At 43.3% G+C, this 24,468-nt stretch overlaps 1 protein-coding gene and 1 pseudogene across 1 annotated transcript in view; one reads left to right on the top strand and one right to left on the bottom strand.

Annotated features, from left to right (window-relative positions):
• RASGRP1 (RAS guanyl releasing protein 1) overlaps positions 1–24,468 on the bottom strand; it is an 84,745-nt gene that overhangs the window by 41,081 nt on the left and 19,196 nt on the right. The gene's annotated exons all lie outside the window — the stretch shown is intronic.
• Positions 10,597–11,074, top strand: LOC118993610 (60S ribosomal protein L21-like; annotated as a pseudogene).

Below are 24,468 nucleotides of genomic sequence, written 5' to 3'. Positions count from 1 at the left end.
GAGCTGGACGTCCTCCCTTGGGTCATGGGCCTGCTGGGTCCGGACCATGGAGGGGAAGAGGGGCAGGCATTTTGAGGGGCACAGCATCTAGATGTACACTCACAAACCGTCCCAGAAGCCAGCCAGCCCTGGAGAACCACCATCCCCCGAGGTGAGAGCAGCTGGCAGCAGCACACGGTGTGTTTGTGGCTCGTGGCTTGTGGCCTCCACAAACAGAATCGCCGTGTTGGACACATGAGGTGCACACTGCTGTGAGGCAGCAGGGCCTGTGGGCTCCATTCCACAGATGGGGAGACTGAGGTATTGAGCTGTGGCCATGGTCCGGGGCTGGGGAGTGGAAGCCCCAGACAGGAATGGCCATCTGGCCCCCAGCCTGGGGCTCTTTCCCTGGCACCTGCCTCTCCTTAGGGACCAAGAGATGAGTGCAGTAAAGACTAGTTATGCAGGGAAGAGCCGGAACTTTCAGCCACCCGTGCGACAAAGCTGAACCTCCTACCCACTTCTTTTTCTCCCCAAGAAACCCTCCACCCTGACAGCCCAACCTCTTCACCCTTCTCGCTAAGGCCGTGATGCATACACTCTAATGATCCCTCTGGAGATCCAGACCCTTAAAGCCACCCCTTTTCATGACGTTATCCCAGGCTCCTAGTACTGGTGCCGATTAGCTGGGACAACTGGAAACCAGAGAGCCTGTGCGCCTGGGGCGTGTGGGTGAAAACACCAAGTCCCCCGAGAGCCCCCAGCCCCCACCTGCCAGGCAGGCCCCTCCTCTTACAATGGGCACCCCACTCCCGTAGCCAGAGCAGCAGCAGCAGCAGCAGCACCAGCAACACCCCTCCCCGGGGCAGGGTGCTTCTTCACAAGCACGAAGCTCTGTGTAAAGGATGACCTAGATTTTTTGGATGAGCGACTGCAATCTATAAATGTCTAACCAAGCGCATGAGTTGCCTAACGTGAAAGAGAGCTTTTAGCTGTGTTGCCTCTGCTGAGCAGGACTGCCAGCCTTCCTCGGGGACGGCCATCTGGACTAGACCTGTCCCGTCTGCAGAATCAGGGGGCTGAGAAGTCACGAGGGCACCTGTCCTCTTCAGTTCTGCGAACTGGATACAGTTCTGGGGCGGGGCTGCAGGACGGGGGAGGAAGGAGGCATGGCAGGTCCCGGGCGGACACAGTGACCTGAGTCTGGGACAGTGCTGACCTCAAACTCTCAGAGCCACTGTTGGACGGCAGCGCCCACTGAACACCCAGGGTGGCTGCTTCTCCAGGGCCCAGCAAACTCCCTGGGAACAGTTATCTGGCGAGGCACTGGTGAAGCTGGGATTGGATTCTTCGGTGATGAATCCAAAGAATCGGCCTCCTAGGCTCACGCGCAGTGATCGTTCCCCATCAGAATGTGCTGGCAGGGGTGAAGGGGGAAGCAGGGCACAGAAGACAGGGAGAGCTGCCAGCAAAGGGGAGCGGACCCGAAGGAAAAGAAACGCCAACACAACAGAGAGGAAAATCTGGGGCAGCACTGTTTCCCTGCTCACGGCAGAGCAAGCCCATTGTTTCATCCTTATCTGTCCAACACGGGGCCTCTCCTGCATATTTGTTAACAGGCTACCTGGGTAGGAGCCACTCAGGGAACTTGCTAAAGACTCACCAAGGGAAATAACACGGGGCCTTGCGGAGACCGGTCAGCCTCAAACTCAGGCTGCTTAGAAAGTCTTCCTCACTGTGTGGCTTCACCCTAGCAGACCTCCGTGCCCAGATCACCTCGGTCCAGCACAGAACGGGGCCGGGGCGACGGGGTAGGGCCTCGCCCAGCAGCCATACCGTGTGCACAGCCCTGCCTCTGGGGGCTTTCACCACACAAACTGCTCTCAGCTTGTGATTCTCTGCAGTGAGCTGTCACTTCACATGCACAACCAAAGGCACTGGGCAAAGTCTTTCAAAATCAGAAGATATTCTGCAGTCTCCTCTTTCCTTCTTTAGCGGTGCTTCGGATCGAATTACATTGGATTAAACATAGAAAAATTCTTAGTAAACTGTGACGCACTATAACAGCGAATGGTTCTTACTTCTCTTGCTGGATCTGGAACACCCTTGCTTCTCTCTTTGCTCCTGTTAGTCTCCAGCTCATCCACGTGGGACCTGGTGTTTCCTGAAACAGTGACTACAACCGCAACTCCAGGTGTGGCCGTCTGCTGCTGTGTGTCACATTTCCCGTGCCACTGAGGCCATACTGGGCCTCCCCTGGCACATGGTCCTACTCTGTGCAGAGTCAGCCAAGGCCGTCCACACTTCCCTTCTGTCCTGGGCTTTAAGTGCACCCTCCCCTTGGGCCTTGAAGATGGAAGGACCTCTTAGACTTTACTGAGGAGCTGGAGAGAAATCTGCAGAGGACCTGGGGAGTGACTGTGAGAAAGAGAACTTCACAGCGGGGTGAGGCATCTCTTACCACCCGAAGGAAGAGAAGAAAGTGTCCTCTACCCAGGAGCCAAGAGCCAAATAAGAATGTCCCCAAACACCCTAAGTTACGAATTGGTGCAGCACCTAAATGCGTGCTGCAGCTCGCCATACTGGTACCAACTGGGACATGGAAGAGTCAGGAGAAACATCAGGTGTTGGAGGAAACGCAGCATCTGGCTGAAGACATGCGCCCTATTCAAAGGTCAGCCTGACTTCCTCTCCTTCTCCGTCTCTCCCCATGGCTCTCTGTGTGGGGACATCCCCGGGGTGCTTCCGGTGCACCAGAGAGGGTCTTCACGTGCATTAACTGCATGACGGAGGTGGGATGACTGTCATCTGCTATGAAGAAACTGAGGCAAAAAGAGGGTGAGCTAACTTTCCCGAGCTCAGCTACTAAGTGGCAGCCTGGGACTCGAACCCAGACTGCACAGCTCTGATTTCGTCCTAGCTTCAATTTGTTCATCTGCAGAACGAGAGCTTGCATGTCCTGCCCTCAGCCCTCCCAGCAGAGGGATAATCAGGACATCAGTCAAGTTAAGGAGGAGCTTTCATATCTTTGGGGGAGAACAAGCTCTTGAACTGAGTCTAAGCCACTGTGACTTCTGGTTGACCTGTGGGTCCCCAGTATCTAGGCTGCCTGCCTGGCAGTGGTCACGTGGGCACATGAAACCCTCACTCCCTAGAAGCGTACATTCATTAGTGCCTTCCCACTGACCACCCTCTCCTTGCACGGGAGATCATTTGGCCCTTGAGGCAGCTCTGTGGGGTGAGCATTATCATCTTACGAGTAAGGAAATGGAGGTGAGGTGATGGACCAGCCTAAGCCACACACCTGATGAGAGAGTGCTGGGACTCGAGCCCTGCCCTGCCCACCACATCCCGCGGCTCCCCGTTCTGAGAGCCGCGTGGATGGGAGGTGCATGCTTCGCCCAGCACTGGAGGGGCTCTGGGGGCAGCCTATGGGCTGAATGAGAACATGGACAGCAGCCACCGCCCTCTATCGAGCACTCTGTGGGCCAGATACAGGCAAGGCCACGGCACAGACATTCTCCCTAATTTTACCACAGCCCTGCTTGGTAGGTCTTTCTCTGTTTCACACATGAAGAGAGAGACTCACGAGAAGTAAAATAACTCATCTGCGGTCCCACAGCGAGGAAGTGGCAGGAAGGGACTGCAATTACTGTCCTGCTTACTTCAGCGTTCCAAGTCTATGAGAGTCCTTCTCTGCCTTTAAACCAATTACAGTAGATAAACAGTATTATACTAGTTTCAGGTGCACACCCCGGTGCTGAGGCATTCCATAACCCACCGAGTGATCGCCCTGATCAGTCTCGCACCTGTCTGACACCACGCACGGTCATTCGAACCTCACTGACTACGCTCCCTCTGCCCCCTGCACGGCACAGCCCTGCGACCCCTGTGTAACAACCAGTCGGGGCTCCCGGTCCCTTCACCACGGCCCCTCGGCCTTCAACCCACCCTCCCTCTGGCAGCCGTCAAAATGTTCCTGTATCTGTGAGTCTGTCTCTGTCCCAATTGTTTACTTTGATTTTTAGATTCGGTTATTGATGGGTGTGTATTTATTGCCATTTTATCGTTCCTACTGCTCATCTTTTCAGGGATGAGGAAAAGGCTGTGTCTGCCTGCCCCTCGCTCCCTGCAGTCCCTCGGGAGGCGCCGCACACACCACTTGTGGCCGTTTCTGTCACTGGCATCACAGCACAGAACAGCCATCGACCAGCTGCCATCGACACACAGCACGGGCGCTGCACACCTACTATGCGTAAAGAGGGAAACGTCTTTGGATGGAAGAAACAGCTGGGGATTTGTATTCCCAGGACCCAAGGATGTGAGGAGGGGGGGCAGGGCACTGACAGTGAAGAAAGAAACCAATAGTTTTTAAGAAAGAAGGGAAAAAGAGAGAGAGAAGAAGCTATAAGGACAAAGCAGACACTGAGACTTAGACTCTTACTTCAACCTGTGTCATCTCAGGGCCACTTAATTCCAGGGGCAGACGGAGACAGAGCAGCCTCTCGACCCACAGTGGCAGTCGGAGACGCCCAGACACCTTCAGGAACCCGGAGCCCCAAGGGCATCGTGGGGTGGAACAAGGTGTCCTCAAGTCAGAAAAGCTTCAAGTTCAAAAAGCCTTTTCTAGGCTTCTGGTTTTGATTCGATCTTCCAAAACTTATCTACTGAAAATCTGACATTTTCAGGACTTTTGAAAACATAAGGGATGGTGCTTGAAGAAGCCGACAACCTGACTCTCCGTGGGGTCTGACAGTTTATTTCAGAGAGTCCTCTAAGTGCTGGGTCCCGGTTGACCGGCTGGCCGCTCCTCTGCCAGCCGCTGGGAGCCGGCCTGGAGCCAGGCAGGGGTGCTGAGGGCAGGGCTTCCGGCTCCGCACATGAGCCCCGAGACGCCCGAGCAACCCCCCGATGTACTGCTGCGCACGCTTCACGTTACAGAGTCCTGTGCCCCATGTGATCTCAGCTGACTCTCCCGGCAGGCCTGTGAGGCGGGCAGGGCTGTGCTGCGTTACAAATGGCACAGGCATGACGGGCCAGCCATCTGTCCCACTGGCGTCTGTGCGGGTTGACGGAGCCTGCGCTGCGCCCAGTTACAGTTTGGCTATCACCCCCCACAAACACCCGGCCCTGGATGACACACGTGGCAAAGCTGGAGCTCCAGGCTTCGTGTTCTTGTCACAAGTTCAGGGTTCTTTGATCAAAGAGTATCAGGGGAGGTACTGTAGGGACTGGGAAGATGACCAGGCTGCTGCCCTTGGAAGTCACCAGAAGCTACTCATCACAACATGATGGAGAATACAGTGAGGGCCCGGGGTTAGAGGAGGTGCCAACAAAGCAGCAAGGCAGCAGGGAGAGGGAGCCAAGCCAGATACAGCGAGGCTAGACCCTCACGAAGAGGTGGCATGCGAGGTGGGCCTTGAAGGGGGGGGGTCAGTCTGGACAGGCCCAGAGGGAGGGAAGGAGATTCTGGGTCGGGGAAGATACGGTTTCTCCTTTTGGACGGGGGCGTTACAAGCACATTCAGGAAAAGTGTAAAGTTTAGATGGTTGAATCAGAGAGCACTTGCTAGGCAGGGGGGCAGTGTGGGAAAGTAGATCAGGGTCACTGTGCGGGAAGCTCCCAGACTAAATCGGGGAGTTGCCCTTACTTGGATCTAAAGGTTCTGCAGAGCACAGGCTGCACAGAAGAGGAAAGCCAGCTTCCTCTGACCCGGTGTTCTATTCAACGTGCCAGGCTGTTCACCTCCCAACCTGAGCCCTCAGGGCTCTTTTCACAGTGGATCACTTCTAAAGAACCTTGCACCTTATTTTAATTTTTACTTATATATCTTCCCCCAACTGCTCAGGCCACCAAGGAAAGGGTGAAGAGAGTGCAAGTCATGTGCACCTGTGTGCGCACTCGCTGTCACAGTGAGGTCACGTCAGAGAATGAAATAAAGGTTGGTTTTGCTGAACTCTGCTGATTTTGTTAGTTAGGAAGCTTGGTTCCTTACAGTTATTCTTTTCCCGCCCCCACTTTGCCAGCATTAGCATCTTAACCTCCAGTCTCCTTCCCTGTCCACGTCCTTCCCTGCCTGCTTGGAAGCTAAGCAACTATGTGGCAAACCACCTATGATCATGGGGAGTGACAACTCCAGGACTCCCCAGGTCTGTCACAGGGATGCTGGGTCACTTACTTTCAAAGTCAGATCCCCTGCAAAAAAAAACCGTACAAAAAAAGTCAGCAAGGTTGGGGTGGAAGTTTGGCAAGGCTCTGGCTTCCCCTGTTATGTTTGCTAGGAGCTTTAGCAAAGTGGGATAGATACTGTTCGTTCATCTTTGGTCCCTTATCCACACCAGCTGGTACATCTGTCTCTGATCCACACTATTGGTTTACGTAAAGTTATAACCCTGTAGCCTGTCCAAATAGGTCTAGAGCAGACAGTGAAGTAGGTGAGGACTTCAATGCTTTCCCAGCTTGGTGTGTTTTTCCCCTTTACCTCCCACCTTTCAGCACGCCTCATGGCTGCCGGTGGAAACCAGAGGAAAGATCTACCTATGTTAATGTGTTGGAGACTTCAGTATTCTTCGAGTCATATTTGCATAATAACAGTCACTCTGAGAGGAGATAACATAATGAAAAAAACTCACATTAGGTAAAATTTTGGGCTTTCCCCCCCTTTTTCTAGTGAGGAGGCCTTGATGTTAATGGAGAGTTTCAAGGAGGAAAAAATCAATCGTTTTGTATCTTCGGAAGAATATGCTCAGGCTAATCCACCAGCAAATAAATATATTAAACCTGACTGGCTTTAAGACTGCCTGGATAGGTTAAAAATAAAATAAAAGTAAGCCAAACAATGCACCCCCTCCAAATGAATTGCACGTCCTATCACATCAAATTTCATGCCTATCACATCAAAATATCCTTGGATGGGGCATGGAATTTGTATTTTTCAGAATCTTTCCAGGGAATCTGTTGATCGGTCACATTTGATTGGGCTGAGTTAGACTATTCAGTTCATTCCTTGCCCTGGGGTAGGACTACAAGCTACTGAGTGACCTCAGAAAGACACTTCCAATTTCAGGAGTCCGTGCTGAGGGCTATCAGCTATTTTCAGGGCTGGACACAGGGGGAGTGCTTAACCAACAGGTGATTTGGTGCTAACACCACCATCATCACAGACTCCTTGGTGGGGCTTGGCTAGTCCTAATCTATAAAGCACATCAGAAGTCAACTGGGGGTGAGCCAGAGGACCACAGTCAAAGGAAGAAGATCTGGGCCTCCATGGGCAAAGCTGTTCTCTCTCAGGCCTGTACAGCAATGTTCTCAGGACGTACTTTGTTCCCGAAGCCAGGACGTCGGCCCTTTGCACTGTCCAAAACCGAGATATTGGTTGTCCTGTGGCCTTCCCAGGCTCCTGGTCTCTGGCTAGGGGGCAAAGTCTCTCCCTTCAGCCTCTGGAGTCTGAGGAAGTACCCCCAGGGGCCATCACTTTGCAGGCAGTAAAATAAAGGGGCACCAAAAGCTCAATCCCCAGAGGACTCTGTCCTACTTGGGACAGGAGGATTCCATCTGGGATATTAACACATTTCTCTTGCCCTTTCCCACCACCAGCTCTTGGGTCTCTCACCACTGGTAACACTTGTGCTAAGAGAGGACCCACAGGAGGATTGCACGCTGGCTACTTATACTATTTCAGCAACTCTGGTGAAACAACTGGGACAGACTCCAAAGGATGATTACAATGCGTGGGTTCCTGGTAAATTGTTGGGAACTACCCTGCCTGGTTTCAGAAGCTGTAACCCTCCATGGCTAAGGCTGAGTAAAAAAACCTTAGGACCATAAGCCACTAAGGAGACAAAGCTTATCTTCCCAGCTGGGGTGCCACCTCTGCCCCCTTTTACTTCACTCTGCGTGGCCCTGGATGGATGACTGGTTAGCCAATAACAGTATGATTCCTCAAAGGAGGGATGCCCTAAGACATGAATGGTCATGAAGGGGCCCTCAGGGAAGGGCTTGGGGGGGCTATAGAAAAAGGGGGTGGTGGACCCTCACCCCTCAGCTTTGACAGTCTGAGTCCTCATTCTATCTGCATGAAGTCTCCTAATCTCTTGGCTGCCTTACTTCCCCTGCCTGACTTAAGCCTGAAACAATGCCAGAGGTGGGTGTGGTCCTGTGCTGGAGAGGGTGGATTCCTTGGGGAGATCAGGTCTAAGAAAAAATGCATAAAATCCTGTGAAACCTGCTTTGCTGATACCTTCAATTTAAATGATAAGGGTTCAAGCATAGAATGAGTTTGTTTCCCCAAAGTTTTATGGCCCTTTAGCTATTTGACCCCGACTCACAATAAGCCCTCAGAGTTCTTTGAAAGTTATCTGTTGTTTGATCATTACTGCCGGACAATGATTGGTGAGCTTTATGTACACGCCCTGTGTTCCTATGCAAATTAAATCCAATAAAAGACCATTGAGGAACAGGCTCCTGGCCCTTCTCCTTTGAGAGATTGGCCACCTTTCCTCCTCAAGCAGATCATGTCTTGGTAGATTTGTCCTCATCTGTGGTGGCCGGGGGTCCCTGCCGTGGAGTCCCCCCCCCAGTAAATGTCAATGAACCCCTCTTCTGGACTAGCATGATCTTGTGACTTAACCTTCATGTGACTTGCCACACCAACTCTTTAGTTCTTAGAGTATTCCAAAGAATATTTCATTGGTCGCCTGATGAAATAAGGATGTTCTTTTCCCCAGGGTTTTATTTATCTCCCAACCCCGCTGAGTGAGTGAGTCATCAGAAGGGGTCCCTGGTTTCTTAATCACTAGACATTGGTCTCTCATATCTTGGCCCTCACACATTTGATCACACACAACCACAGAGGGACCCAAAAGCTTAACCCAGAGGAAAAGCTGAAGGTCATTATCATCACTTGTCACCTGCTGGTGCCTTCTAGCAAGCCCCACCTGATGGGCACATGTTGTGATAGGATTTTCCTCGCTTAATGCTCCTAGAGAAGCAACTTCTGCCAGTTTTTTTGGAAGCCTGTTTTGGTATTTGTTTGATTTTTAAATACCGTTTCTATCTTATCAAGCCTCTCTGAAGCCATAGCATTTTTCCATGACCCAGTAAGTTCCCTAATATTCCCAGTTGGTGCCTCCAAACCCATCCCAGCATAAAGCCATTCTTCTTTTTTTTTTTAAAAAAAAAACATAGATTAGTTTTATCTGTTTCAGCACTTTATATAATTGAAATCATACAGTATGTATTTTTATGTAATGCTTCTTTCAGGAAGCAAAATGTGTTTGAGATTAACCCATGTTAACTATATCAGTGGTTCACTCCTTTTCATTGATATAGGTATTCTGTTGAATAAATAACATTTTAATTCTTTTTGATGTTGAGTGATACATGCATTGTTCCGGTTTTAAATTTTTATGGATAAGGCTGTGATGGATATCCTTGTACAAGGTATATTGCAGACATATGTTTTCCTTCCTTTTGCCTCAATACTAAGAGTGGAATTGGTAGGTCATAGGGTAGGTCAGTATTTAACTTTAAAAGAAACTGCTAAGCAGTTTTCCAAAGTGACTCCATCATTTTACAACCCCATCGGCAACTCTCAAGAGTTCCAGACGTTCTACAGCCTCACCAACAGTTGGTGTTGGCCGTGGTTTACCTCCAGCCTTCCTGGTGGGCGTGCAGTGGTGCCTACCTCACTGTGATTATGATTCAGATTTTCTAGTGCCTAATGATGTTGAGGATTTTTTATGTGTTTATTCGCATGTATATTCTTCCTTTGTGATGTCTGTTCAACTACTTTGTACAATTTTAACTGTCTTTATTATTGGGTTGCAGGAGAACTTTATGTTATTTGTGCGGGGTCCAGCACAAATAACACCCCTTTTTTATTACAAAATCAAAAGCAGGTAATTCTGTAACATAACACTATCACACTCAAGCACACCATATGGCATTTTAGGCAAACTGTTCAAATTAAAATGATAAATTATTACACCCAGATTATTGCCCTACCAACCACACTAAAACAGGCGTTAATTCTGCTGGACCCTATATTTTGAATAAAAGTTCTTGTCAAAGATACATTTTGCCAAGTATTTTATCTCACTGTGTGGTTTGTCCATTTATTTCTTCAAAGGCTCTTTTGATGAGCAGAAATTTTTGATTTTTTAGAAGCCCAACTTATTAAATACATCATTTACTGTAAGTCCTTTACATCCTGTGTAAAAACACCTACCCATAAGTTTGCAAAAATATTCTCCTATATTGCCTTTCAGAAGTCTTATTGCCTTAACTTTATATTTAGCGCCCTGATTCATCTCTAATTGTTTTTGTGTATGGTGTGAAAGACAGATCACAGTTTTTTTCAGCTTTTTTTCAGTATTAGTTGTTCCATCACCATGACTTACTTTGGTGCCTTTGTGGAAGATCAGTTGCCCATATATGTGGATTTATTTCTGAATTCACTATTTTGTTCCACTCATATACTTGTCTATCCTTATATGGTTTTGATTATTATCGCTTTATAGTAAATGTTGATATCCAGTAGTGTAAATTTTCCATTTTTCTTTTTCAAGATGGTTTTGCTTTTTGGCCAGAACCTCCATCTTCCAGTAATCTGCCAAAATGACTGACACAAAGGGAAAGAGGAGAGGTACCCACTCTGTGTCCTCTAGGCCTTTTAGAAAACAGGGAGCTGCTCCTTTGGCCACAAACCTGAGAATCTACAAGAAAGGTGATATTGTAGGCATCAAGGGAATGGGCACTGCTGAAAAAGGAATGCCCCACAGATGTTCCCATGGCAAAACCGGAAGAGTCTACATGGTCACCCAGCATGCAGTGGGCATTGTTGTAAACAAGCAAGGGCAAGATTCTTGCCAAGAGAGTTCATGTTCATATTGAGCATATATAGCACACTAAAAGCCAAGATAGCTTCCTGAAACATGTAAAGGAAAATGATCAGAAAAGGAAGGACGCCGAAGAGAAAGGTACCTGGGTTCAGCTGAGGCGTCAGCCTGCGCCACCCAGAGGAGCACACTGCCTGAGAACCAGTGGGAAGGAGCCTGAGCTGCTGGAGACCATTCCCTAGGACTTCATGGCATGATGAGTGTGGAAAAATAAAAGGCCTCTGTACTGATTAAAAAAAAAGATTGTTTTGGCTATTTCAGATCCTTTAATTTCCAAATTAGCTCCAGTTGCATCATCTGAAACTCCAGTGCTTGGGGTTTTTTTTTTTTTTTTATCTTTTCTTTCTGAATTATTGACATGCCTTCACATTCAATGATCTTTTCATTTTTAGTGTCCAACATGGTATTAAACCCATCCAGTGACTTTTTCCTTTTGGTAAATTTCATTTTTCACTTCTAGAATTTTCATTTGCTTTTTAAATTGTTTTTATTTCTCTGTTGAGGTCACACATCTGTTCACCTTACTTTAAATCCTTCAACATATTTACAATAGTTGTTTTAAATTCTTTATGAAGTAATTCCAACATCTGTGTCAACTCTGAGTTAATTTCTCTTTTAAAAAATATTCTATTTATTTTTAGAGAGAGGGGAAGGGAGGAAGAAAGGAGAGACACACTGATGCTAGAGAAACATCAATGGGTTGCCTTTAGTATATGCCCTGACCAGGGACCAAACTGGTGACCTTTCGTTTTGCAGGACGATGCCCAACCAACTGAGCCATACAGGTCACGGCAACTCTGAGTTCACTTCTATTAACTATTTTTCTTCTGATTATGGGTCACATTTCCTGGCATTTTTATGTCTTGTAACTTTATATTACATGTTGGACATTGTAGCTAAAATGTCAATTTACTTGAGCCTTAAATCAGTACTATCAAGGTTTAGGTTTACGCTTTGCTAGTGTGGGTCAAGAGTAGCTCTTACTCTAGAGCTAGAGCAGCCCAGCTCCTTCACTACAGTTTTTTTTTCATGTCCCAACTGAATGCCTAAGGTATCATATCTCTCCATTCTGGTGGTTGGAACTATGATACTTCCCAGACTTTGAGACTTCCTCTGACTCACATTCCCCCCCCCCCCCATAATTAACTGGTGACATGGAGTCTTACCATCTTCATACACAGTTTAGCATCTGGCCAAAGACTGAAGGAGATCCTTCCTCTCCAGCGCCCCGCTCCACAAATCCCAGCAACCCCGGGAGCCCTGGACGCAAACTCTATTTCCTCTGCTCTCCAGGATCTAGTTCCCCCCACCAGAATTTGTTGAGTTCCCCCAGACATAATGCCAAGATGTGGTCTGAGTTTAGCTCACACCTTTTCATTGTATCCACAAACACAAGTCTGTCCTGTTTTCCAACAGCTGCAGAATTGCTTCACAGATGTTGTCCTACCATATAGATGTTCACAGCAGGAGAAAAATGACAATACCCAATGTGCCACTGTGACCAGAATCAGAAGTTCCTGTTTTGATGCTTAATACCTTTATAAATAGGAAGTTGTAGTTTCTTGCTGAAATTTGAATCCATTTAGACTTTTCACTCATGCTTTTGGAGGTAAATAACTCATACTAACTGTTTTGTTCTTAACACTGTCAAGACATACATATGCTTAACACTTTAACATATGTTAAGACCAAGAAGAAAAAAAAGCACCCATTTGTCTACTTTTCAGGTATTGCCATCTTGTAGCCCCATAATTTTATTTCCGTATCATTTTTTTCACTATTTATCTCCTCTATACTCACTCTAGCTTTCTATTCCTATTTTAAAACCCAGAGACTAAACCTGAACTTAATAACACCTTTCACTACAATAAAGAAAACATGTATTAATTTTCGTGTTTCTAAAACATGAGTCTTGGAAACATTAAAAAACTTGCTAAGGGCAAAAAGTGACTGTGTGCTAGCATTACACCTGAGCCTCCAAATGCAACTGGGGTGGCAGGGCCTTAACCTGGAGAGTCCATTTTTATTCATGTCACCTCAGACTATTTTAACTTTTTGACATGACCCACGGCACTACTGGCTCATACTGAAGGTAGTGCCTACCGAAACCTTTTGGTATTTTTCATGAGAATGACAATTACTCCCATTTTTCTCTGTGTAAAACATAAATCAATCTTTTAAAACTTAAGAGCAAGACTTGCATTCTTACTGACATGCCGTTTTATCAGAGTTCTTTGTTTTACATTATTGCTCTCTTGAAGTTTGATTTTCATCTAATGTATCTGCCATTTCCATCAGTGTGACTAACAAAAACAGACTGTGTTTAAGTCTGATGAAAATGTACTGAACCGCTCCCGAATGCCAATACCTGCAGAATGACATCCATCTATCCTCACATCTGGGTACACACACTTTGAGTATGATTATTAGCCACCTATCAATCTGTGTATCTGGATTTTCTATAGTCTACAGTTGTCCAACATTTATTGAGCATTTACTTTTCAACTTTGTAGCAAGGCCTGTGAGTACCCCATCTGTATGCTCTCAGGCATCACCATTATTGTGTAGACTCCACCCAAACCGTGTACGAGACAGGCCGACATGCTCAGGAACAAACACCCCTTTAAAAGCTGCCCTTAACCGATGACTGAGGGACCGTGGTATACAAGTACCCTGGCTCCTCTGCTTTGGGTGGGACAGTTCTGGAGCCAGAGTCGTAAGTCACCTGACCACGCAGCCTTTATAAGCTGCCTTCCCTATTCCTCTACCAGATTCTCCTAATATCATCTCCCAAAGTAAACTATTTGTATTAAAATCTTTGTCTCAAGATCTGTATCTGGGAAAAGACAAAATAAGACAATCATTTAATTTTCACCCAAGCTAAAATGACCCTCAATTTTTTTCACACTGTCCTAGTTACAGATGAACAAACTGCAAAGGAAAAAGTTAAAAGACAAAAGTAAGTAAGGACATGTGTAGCTACAGTAATAAACTAAGGGACACACACATGATGTAAAATATAAATGTGAGGGGAGTGAGTAAAAAATGTGCTTTCAGAATGCATTCGAACTTAAATAACAATGAACTTAAAATAGACTGCTATGAACCTAACCTGTTAAACATGAATCTTATGGTAACCACAAAGTAAAAACCTATAACAGATACAAAAGAATAAGAAAAATAAATGCAAAGAAACCACTAATGCCATCTATGTACAAGAGAGCAAGAAAGGAATAAACAATTACAAAAAGCAAACAGAAAACAATAAAATAGTAATTAGTACATACCCTATCCATAATTACTTTAAACATAAAAGGACTAAATGCTCCCATCAAAATACATGGTTGAATGTATGGGTTGGCCAAAAAGTTTGTTTTCTTCCATAAGATGGCTCTAGGAGTGCTTAAATGTCTTTAACTTGATTCAAAACAATTTTGTTACATTGTATCATGGCAGGTGTCATAACAGTGTGCATTTAAAAAAACTTGTCAAAATTGGCGAATTTATGTGTAGCCATTTTAACATTGAAGATGGAAGAAAATATGCAACATTTCTGGCACATCATGCTTTATTATTTCAACAAAGGCAAAAATGCAACTGAAACAAGAAATGATTTGTGCAGTGTATAGAGAAGGTATTTGATTGAATGTGTCAAAAGTGGTTTGCAAAGTTCTGTGCTGGAGATCTCTGGTTGGAAAATGCTCCATGGTCGAGTAGACCAGGTGAAGTTGACAGCGATCAAATCGAGACATTAATTGAGAACAATCAACATCCTACCATGTGGGAGACAGCCAACATACTCAAAATACCCAAATCAATAAAGTTAGTGGTGAAAATAGAAAATGTGTCTTTGATTTAACAGACAAAAACCAAATGGACTCTTTGGCCAACTCAATATATTAACACACAGGACCTGTGCATATGCTACTTACAAGAAACTGACTTCACATCGAAAGACACACACACAACTGAAAGTGAAGTAATGAGAAAAGGTATTTCATACAAAGGAAACAAAAAGAGAGCAGAGGTAGCAATACGTATAGCAGACACACAGTAGAATTTAAAACAAAGACTGTAACAAGATATGAGTAAGGGCTTTTTATAATAATAAAGAAATCAGCCCTGGCTGGTGTGGCTCAGAGGATTGAGCGCGGGCCTGCGAACCACACGATCGCAGTTCGATTCCCGGTCGGGGCACATGCCTGGGTTGCGGGCCAGTTCCCAGTGGGGGACTCATGAGAGGCAACCACACATTGATACTTCTCTCCTTCCCTTCCCCTCTAAAGAAAAATAAAATCTTAAAAAAAGACAAAGAAATCAATCCACCAAGAGCATATACTTGTACCATCTACACATCTAATTTAGGAGTACCAACACACACAAAGCAAACATTAACGGATGTAAAGGGAGACACCGAGAGTAACACAGTAATAGTAGGGGACTTTAACACTGCACTTCATTGGAGGACACCTCATCCAGGCAGAACATCAGCAACAGTGACTTTAAATGACACACCAGGTAGAGTTAATAGATAACTACATAAAATTCCCCACAAATCAGTAGAGTACACATTTTTTCAAGCACACATGGAACATTTTCCAGTGCACTCCAAGTCTGGCCAAAAATCAAGTCTCAGTAAATTTAAAAAGACAAATCGTATGATTTTATGCAGTTGTGATCCCAGCATCTTCTGGGATCACAACTGCATAAAACTAGAAATCCATTACAAGAACAATACTGGAAAAAAATATAAACACACAGAGGCTGAGCAACATGCAACTAATACCAATGGGCTAACAAAGAAATCAAGGAAGAAATTTTTAAAAAATCTTGAAACAAATGAAAATGAAAACACAACATTCTCAAATCATGAAGACACATCAATAGCAGTTTTAAGAGGAAAAGTCATAGCAATACAGGCCTACCTGAAGAAAAGAGAAAAATATCAACATAATCTTAACTTTATCTAAAGAAACCAGAAAAAGAACAAACAAAGCCCGAAGTGGGTAGAAGAAAATAATAAAGATCACAGCAGAAACAAATGAAATAGCCACTAAACAAAACCAATAGAAAAGATAAACATGAGAAAGACTAGGTTTTTAAAAAGATAAACAAAATCAATAAATTTCTAGCCAGGCTTATAAAGGAAAAAAAGAGAGGGCCCAAATAAATAAAATCAGAAATGGAAGAAGAGGAATGACAACTGACATCACAGAAACACAAAGGGTCACAGGAGAGCACTGTACCAACAAACTGGACAGCCTAGAGAAAATGGGTCAATTTCCAGAAACATAATCTTCCAGGACTTAATCAGGAAAAACCAGAAGATTTGAACAGATTAATCACTAAAAAATGAAGTTGCATCAGTAATAAAAAACTTCCAACAAATAAAAGTCCAGGACCAGATGGCTTTATCAGACATTCAAAGAAGAATTAATACCTATCCTTCTCAAATTATTCCAAAAAAGTTTAAGACAACAGAAAGCTTCTAAACTTATTCTACAAAGTTACTATTACTCTGTTACCAGAACCAGACAAAGACACTGCAAGACAACAACAGTTACAGCCAATATCCTTGATGAACACAGATGAAATAATCCTTAACAAAATCTTAGCACACTGAATTCAATGATAGATTCAAAACATCATATACCTGGTCCAGGGTGCAGGGATGGTTCAATATTCACAAAATCAATATGATACACCACATAACAAAATTAGGGATAAAAATCAGATGATCATATAATTACACATAGGAAAAGCATTAGACAAAATTCAACATCCACTTATGATTTAAAAAGGAACTCTTAACAAGCTGGGTATAAAAAGGAGATTCTGGAATATAATACAGACCATATGTGGAGAACCCCCAGCTAACATTATACTCAACAGTGAAAAGCTGAAAGCTGTTTCTCTATGATCAGAAGCAAGATGAGGGTGCCTGATCTCACCACTCTATCTAACCTAGTACTGGGATATACACGAAAAAGAAATAAAAAGGATCCAAATTAGAAAAGAGGAGATTTAATTGTCACTATTTGCAGATGACATGATACTATATATAGGAAACTTGAAAGATTCTAACAAAACACTGTAAGAATTAATAAATGAACTCAGTAAAGTGGCAAGATATAAAATTTATATACAAAATTCATAGAAACCTGTTAAATTTTTGTATACAACTGACAAACTATTAACAAGAGAAATTAAGAAAACAATCCCATTTATAATTGCATCAAAAAGAACAAAATGCCTAGGAATACATGTAACCAAGGAAGTAAAAGATATGTACTCTAAAACATATAAGGCATTGATAAAATAAATTGAAAAAGGCATAAATAAATTGAAGTCTATGCTATACTAATAAATAGGAAGAATTCATAGCATTAGAAAGTCCATACTACCCCCAAGCAATGTACAGATTCACTGCAATCCCTAACAAAATACCAATGGTGTTTTCAATAGAACTAGAACAAATAATCCAAAAATGTATATGAAACCACAATAGACCCCAAATAAGCCAAAGAAATCTTGAGGAAGAACAAAGTTGGAGGTGTCATGCTCCCTGGCTTAAAACTGTATTACAAAGCTATAATAATAATCAAAACTGTATAGTACTAGCACACAAAAAAGACACATGGATCAATGAAACAGAATAGACAGTCCAGAAAGCACCCCACACTCCTCCAGTCAAGTAATCTACAACAAAAGAGGCAAGAATATACAATGAGGAAAAACTGTCTCTTCGATGATCACGTTGCAAATACTGGATAAGCACATGCAAAAACAACAACAAAACTAGATCGCTTTCTTATACCATATGCAAAATAAACTCAAAATGGATTAAACACATTTAAGATCTGAAGTCATAACACTCATAGCAGAAAACATAGGTAGTAAACCCTTTGAAATCAGCCTTAACAATCTTTTTTAGATACGCCTGCCCTTGGGCAAAGGCAACAAAAGCAAAAATAAACTACCGGGACTACATTAAACCCAAAAGCTTTTGCACAGTGAGGGAAACCATCAACGTGACGGAACGGCAATCTGCTGAACTTGAGATATTTGCGAATGATAATGCAAAAAAGGGTTCATACCCCAAAATATAAAGAACTCATATAAACTCAACATTTAAAAAAAAACAACTAAAACATGGGCACAGGACCTGAATACACATTTCTCCAAATATGAAATACAGATGGCCAACAGACACATGAAAATATGTTCAACATCACTAACCATCAAAAAAATGCAAATCAAAACCACAATGAGACATCAGCTCACACCTGTCAGAATGTCTATTACTCAAAAGACAACAAATAACAAGTGTTGGCAAGTATGTAGAGAAAAGGGAACCCCACTGTACTATTGGTGGGATTTAAGTTAGTGCAGCCACTATGGAAAACAGTATGGAAGTTCCTCAAACAATTAAGAATAGAACTTCTGTACAACTCAGCAATTTCACTTCTTGGATATATCCTAAGTAAACAAAACCAATAATTCAAAAATATATATGTACCCCTATGTTCATTACAGCATTATTTACAATAGTCAATATGTGAAATCAACCTAAGTGTCCATCGACAGACCAATGGATAAAGAAGTACTGGTACAAATAGACAATGGAATATCACTCACCCATAAAACAGATTGCAGTCTCGCCATTTGCAACAACATAGGTGGGTCTAGAGTATATTATGTTACGTCAAGTAAGTCAGAAAGAGAAAGAAAAATCCTGTATGATTTTACTTATATGTGGAATCTAAAAAAAAAAACAAATAAAATGTAATAGAAAAAACTCATACAGAGAACTGATGGAAGGGTGGAGGGGTTGGAGAAAAGACAAAGGGAGTTAAGAAGTAAAATCTTTGTTATAAAATAAGTCACAGGGATATAACGTACAGCCCAGGGAACACAGCCAATATCATGATAAGTATATACAGTGATTGATAGTTACAATAGTATTAGTGATTAGTATTAGTGATAGTGATTGATGATAACTTTGCAAAGTTATAAATATTGAAGCACTATGTTATACCTGAAAGTAATATAATTCTCTATGTCAACTATAATTAAAAAGAAATTAAAATAAATAATTTTCCCAGTACTGATCAACATTTTTCGGCCTGATTATCTGTTTTGCAAATGAGAAAATTGCAGTGAAATAGCTTGCCTAAAGCCAATATTGGGTAATTCGTAGAGTCAGTGGCAAGATAAAGTAAAGACCACAGTGTTGTGTGGCCTCCACGGCCTTCTGTGCAGTCTGTTCGCTGCCTTGCTTAAGGAGGCTGCATCATAGCCCTGGCCTTTCCCTGTTCAAAACTGGGTGTGGGGGTGGGTGGGGTGCGGTGGGGAGGAGAGCATCACATTCTCTCATTTACTTAACTCCTACTCCCTCCTCTGACAATGAGATGGAAGATTAAAATTTCTTGTTTTATTTTTTGTCTTTCTGGAAACCAGAAATGCAACATTGTGTTGAGCAGGCAATGGGCTAAATGAGACCTAGATGTCAGTTAGATACAGGACGTGGGTAAGTTGCTTCAGTGGTGCAAACAAAGTCCCTTGTTTGATTCCTTACCATCCTTGGCCCACTTTAATACAAACATGGCACTAAGTTTTATCATCCAAGAAAATGAGAACAACAGATTCCTTTGAATTTTCTGCAATTCCAATCATCTATTTTTCTTAGGTTTTGAGAACACTTCTTTATGATTATGGAACTTAACAGTCTTTCGGTCAAGATGGCAGAGGTAACTGCTGAGCTTGCCTGCTCCCGTGGCTACATCTAATCACAGCTAAACTACAGAACCCTCATTAAGAACCACCTGAACACTAGCTAGACAGAATTTCTACGACTAAGGATATAAAGAAGAAGCCACATCAAGACTGGTAAGAAGGTGTAGAAGTGGCACAGGCAGGCCCCATACCCATGGTGTGGCAATTAGGAATTGGGAGGGAGATCCCAGCTGCAGAGGTTCGCCATGAGGAGCGAGAGGTCCCAGCCCCACACCAGGTTCTCCAGCCTGGGATACCAGTGCTGGGAAGAGGAGGTCCCATAACATCTGGCTGAGAAAACCAGCACGGGTTGTGTTCAAGTGAGATAGAGGGCTGATGGAGACTGGTGAGCTCCTTGTCAGGGGCCTGTGCACGTACACATTCACTCACAAACTCACTCACTCTAAGCTCCCGCACAGGGGATGCAGCTTGAGAAGCAATGGAAACATACAGGGAGGAACTAAATTGGCTAGCTTCAGGGAGATGGCTGGAGGAACAGGGGTCAGGAGAGCTCTCTCCAGGGACAGATGGGCTGGCAGGCACCACTGTTCCCTTGATGAACTCTCCTCCCACCCGGATGACATGGTGCAGGTGGGTGCCAAACCTGAGATCTCCATTAACCTGGCTAACACTGTTTGTCCCACCTTGGTAATTCCCTGAGACCTCATCCCACTCAATTCACTAACCCACCCAAGCCTCTTCCAGCAGCTAGTCCACACAAGCAACTGCCCTGGCTCATGCTGAGGACTTTCCTAACATCTCTCAAAATCCACAAACCCCAAATAAGCAGTGGTTGGCTTTGTTGTGCCCTGTACTTCTTGCTAAGTGTCCCTAAGCCTGGCACAAACAGTGACTTGTCTCAGTTTCCATTGTAACTCCCAGCAGGTGGCCCCAAGACTGGCATATGCAGTAGCCAGTCTTGATTTGGAACATAGATTCAAATGAGTGGCCACAAGCCTGGCACTAAATGTGGCTGACCTCAGCCCACACTGTAATGCTTACCAAAGAGTTCCAAGCTTGGCATGAGTGGCAGCCATCCTTGCTCCACAGAAAAGCCTCTCCCAGGCACCTCTAAGTCCAACACAACAAATAACCAAGTACAGATCACTTTGTACTAGGCGGACTCAGGACCAGTATAAACCATGGCTGCCTATGGCCTGCACTACAGCCCCTCCCAAGAGGCTCCAAAACCAACACACTGAAGGGCACTGTGGGTAGACTTGCTTTAGACCACAGCAGGGCACCACCCAAACAGCTCTACAACCAACGTACCTGAAGGGTAGACTCGAGTGGCACAGGTGCCCAACTTAAGCAACTTGTACTCCATTGGATTAGCCCCAACACAGCAGATTGCCTGCTGTAGTTATGCCCAGCCCTCACAATCAGACCCACTGAGACGCACCACTACCTGCTGACATGCCAACAGCAACCGAGGCTCGTCTACAATGACCGGCATTCACAACCCATACAAAGGATACCCTTGGAGAAGCTGGCTCAAGTGACCAGTGAGCCTGCACCACTGGGCTCCACAGGACACCTATTTATATGGCCACTCTGTCAAGACAGGGAGATGTAGCATATCTACCCAATATTCATACATGGAACAAATACAAGGAGTCAGCAAAAATGAGGAGACAAAAACACATGTTCCAAATGAAAGAACAAAACAAAACTCTAGAAAAAAACCCCAACAAAATGGAGTCAAGCAATCTACCAGATACAGGGTTCAAAACACTGGCTATTAAGATGCTCAATGAACTTAGGGAAAGAACAAATGAACTCAGTTAGAACCTCAACAAAGAGAAGGAAAACATAACAACAGAACCCATCCGAAATGAAAAATACCACAACTGAAATGAAGCATACACTAGACAGAATCAACAGCAGGTGAGACAGAGCAGAGGACTGAATCAGCAATCTCGAGGAAAAGATAGAAGAAAACACCCAATCAGAACAGCAAAAATAAAACCAAAAATAAAATAAAGGAGGATAGTTTAAAGGAACTCTGGGACAACATCAAGCACACCAACATTAGCCTCCCAGGGGTATCAGAAGGAGAAGAAAGAGAGCAAGGGATTGTAAACTTATTTGAAGAAATAATGACAGAAAACTTCCCTAAGTAGAAATACAAGTCCAGGAAGTTCAGAGAGTCCAACACAAAATGAATCCCAAAAGGCCCACATCAAGATACATCGTAATTAAAATGCCAAAGGTAAAGACAAAAAGAACCTTAAAAGCAGCAAGAGAAAAGCAGTTAAGGAGCTCTCGTAAGACTACCAAATAATCTCTCCATAGAAACTTTGCAGACCAGCCCTGGCTGGTGTAGCTCAGTGGATTGAGCGCGGGCCTGTGAACCACACGATCGTGGTTCGATTCCCAGTCAGGGCACATGCCTGGGTTGCAGGCCAGTTCCCAGCAGGGGACTCACGAGAGGCAACCATACATTGATATTTCTCTCCTTCTCTCCTTCCCTTCCCCTCTAAAGATAAATAAATAAATAATATTTTTAAAAAAAGAAACTTTGCAGACCAAAGTAACTGGTATTAAATACTCAAAATGATAAAAAAGCAAGGCCCTATAACCAAGAATTTTCTATCCAGCAAAGCTATTATTTGGAATCAAAGGACAGGTACAGAGTTTTCTAGACAAGAAAAAGCTAAAGGAGTGCATCATCACTTAATATTAGAAGACATGTTAAAGTGATTTTTTAAGAAAGAAAAGAAATGATAAAAAATATGAATAAGAAAATACAGAAAAACATTGTCACTGACAAAGGCAAAAACTTAGTCAAAGCAGTGGACCAGCCAATGACACAGCTAGTACAGAACTTAAAAGGCAAAAGTAGGATGATCATGTGTGGTTCCAACAATAAGTTAAGGGTACACATAAGCACACACATGAGTTAAAAAATAATGAAAAAAACTTAAACATGGAGAAGCGAGAAAACATTGTAGTAATTTTAGAATGTGTTCATACTTAAGCAACTATCAACTTAAAATAGACAGTTATAAACATAAGTTGGTATATGTGAAGCCCATTGTAACCACAAACCAAATATCTGGAAGAGATATACAAGAAAAAGCCAGAAGGATATCCAAACATAACACTATACAAAGTCATCAGCATACAAAAGAAGAGGGCAAGAAAAAAAAAGTAATGGGGAACTACAAAAACAATCACATAACAATGGCTAAAATGGCAATAATTCCATACCTATGAACAATTACTTTAGATGTAAATGAACTACATCTTCCAATCAAAAGGCTGAAGGATGAGCTAAATCTTTCCAATCAAAAGGTAGGGTGGCTGAGTGGATCCAAGAAAAAAAAGACCTGTACATATGCTGCCTCCAAAGGGCCCACTTCAGGGAGGGAAAAAACACAGACTGAATGCAAAGGTATGGAAAAAGATATTTCCTGCAAATGGAAACAAAACAAAAGGCTGGAGTAGCAATACTTATATCAAACAAAACAGACTTTAAAACGAAGGCTGTAAGAAGAGACAAAAGCATTTCATAATGATACAGGGAGCAATCCAACAGGAGGCCGTAACTCTTGTAAACACTCACGCATCCAAGGTAGGAGCACCTGAGTATAGAAAGCAAATACTGATGGACATAAAGGGAGAGAGTGACCGGAATACAGCCATAGCAGGAACTCTCACACCTCCCTGACTCCCATGGCTGGTTCATCCAAACAGAAAACCAACAAGGAAACAGTTGACTGAAATGACCCATTAGACCAGGCATGCTTAATTGATACTTTTAGAGCATTTCACCCCAAAACAACAGAATATGTATTTTGTTCAAGTACCCATGGAACATTTTTCAGGATAGACTGCATCTTAGGCCAAATCTCAACAAATTTAAGAAGACTGAATTCATATCAAGCATCTTCTCTCATCATAATGGTATGAAACTAGAAATCAATTACAAGATAAAACAGAAAAACACACAAACACATGTAGGCTAAGTAACATGTTACTAAACCATAAATGGGTTAACAATGAGATCGGGAACACATCAAAAGACAACTTGACACAATGAAAATGAAAATACAACAACCCAAAACCTATTGGACATAGCTAAGCAATTTCAGGCTAGAAATTCAAAGCAATACAGGCCAATCTTGAGACATAAGAAAAAACTCTAATAATCAATCTAATCTTATAGCTAAAGAAACTACAAAACAAAGAAAAAACAAAACCTAAAGGGAATAGAAGGAAGGAAATAATAAAGATCAAAACAGAAATAAACAAAATAAAGGCTAAAAAACAATTAAAAAGATAAATGAAATCAATAGCTGGTTCTTTGAAAATATATACAAAATTGATAAACCTTTAGCCAGACTCATCAAGGAAAAAAGAGAGTGGCCCAAATAAATAAAATCAGAAATAAAAGAGAAGAAGTAACAAACGAGATCACAGAAATAAAAAGCACTTTAAGAAAGTACTACAATCATATGCCAATGAACTGCACAACACAGAAGAAATGGATAAATTCCTAAAAACATACAATCTTCCAAAACTGAATCAGAAAGAAACACGAAATATGGACAGACCAATTACTAGAAATGAAATTCAATCAGCGAAACAACAACAAAAAACCCCAACAACCAAAAGTCCAGCTCCAGGTGGCTTCCCAGGTAAAGTTTACCAATTATTCAAAAAATTAGTATCTATCATTCTCAAAATTGAAGTCTCCCAAATTCATTTTACAAGATCAGCATTATCTGCATACCTAAACCAGACACAGACATTACAAAAACACTAATGAAAAAAATAAATTATAGGCCAGTATCCCTAACGAACACAGATG

Source organism: Sturnira hondurensis, unplaced genomic scaffold, assembly GCF_014824575.4.
Source record: "Sturnira hondurensis isolate 20B ecotype Veracruz unplaced genomic scaffold, ASM1482457v3 Scaffold0008782, whole genome shotgun sequence".
NCBI lineage: Eukaryota > Metazoa > Chordata > Mammalia > Chiroptera > Phyllostomidae > Sturnira > Sturnira hondurensis.
Note: the sequence above shows the minus strand (reverse complement) of the source record. Positions and strands in the feature narration are given on the sequence as shown.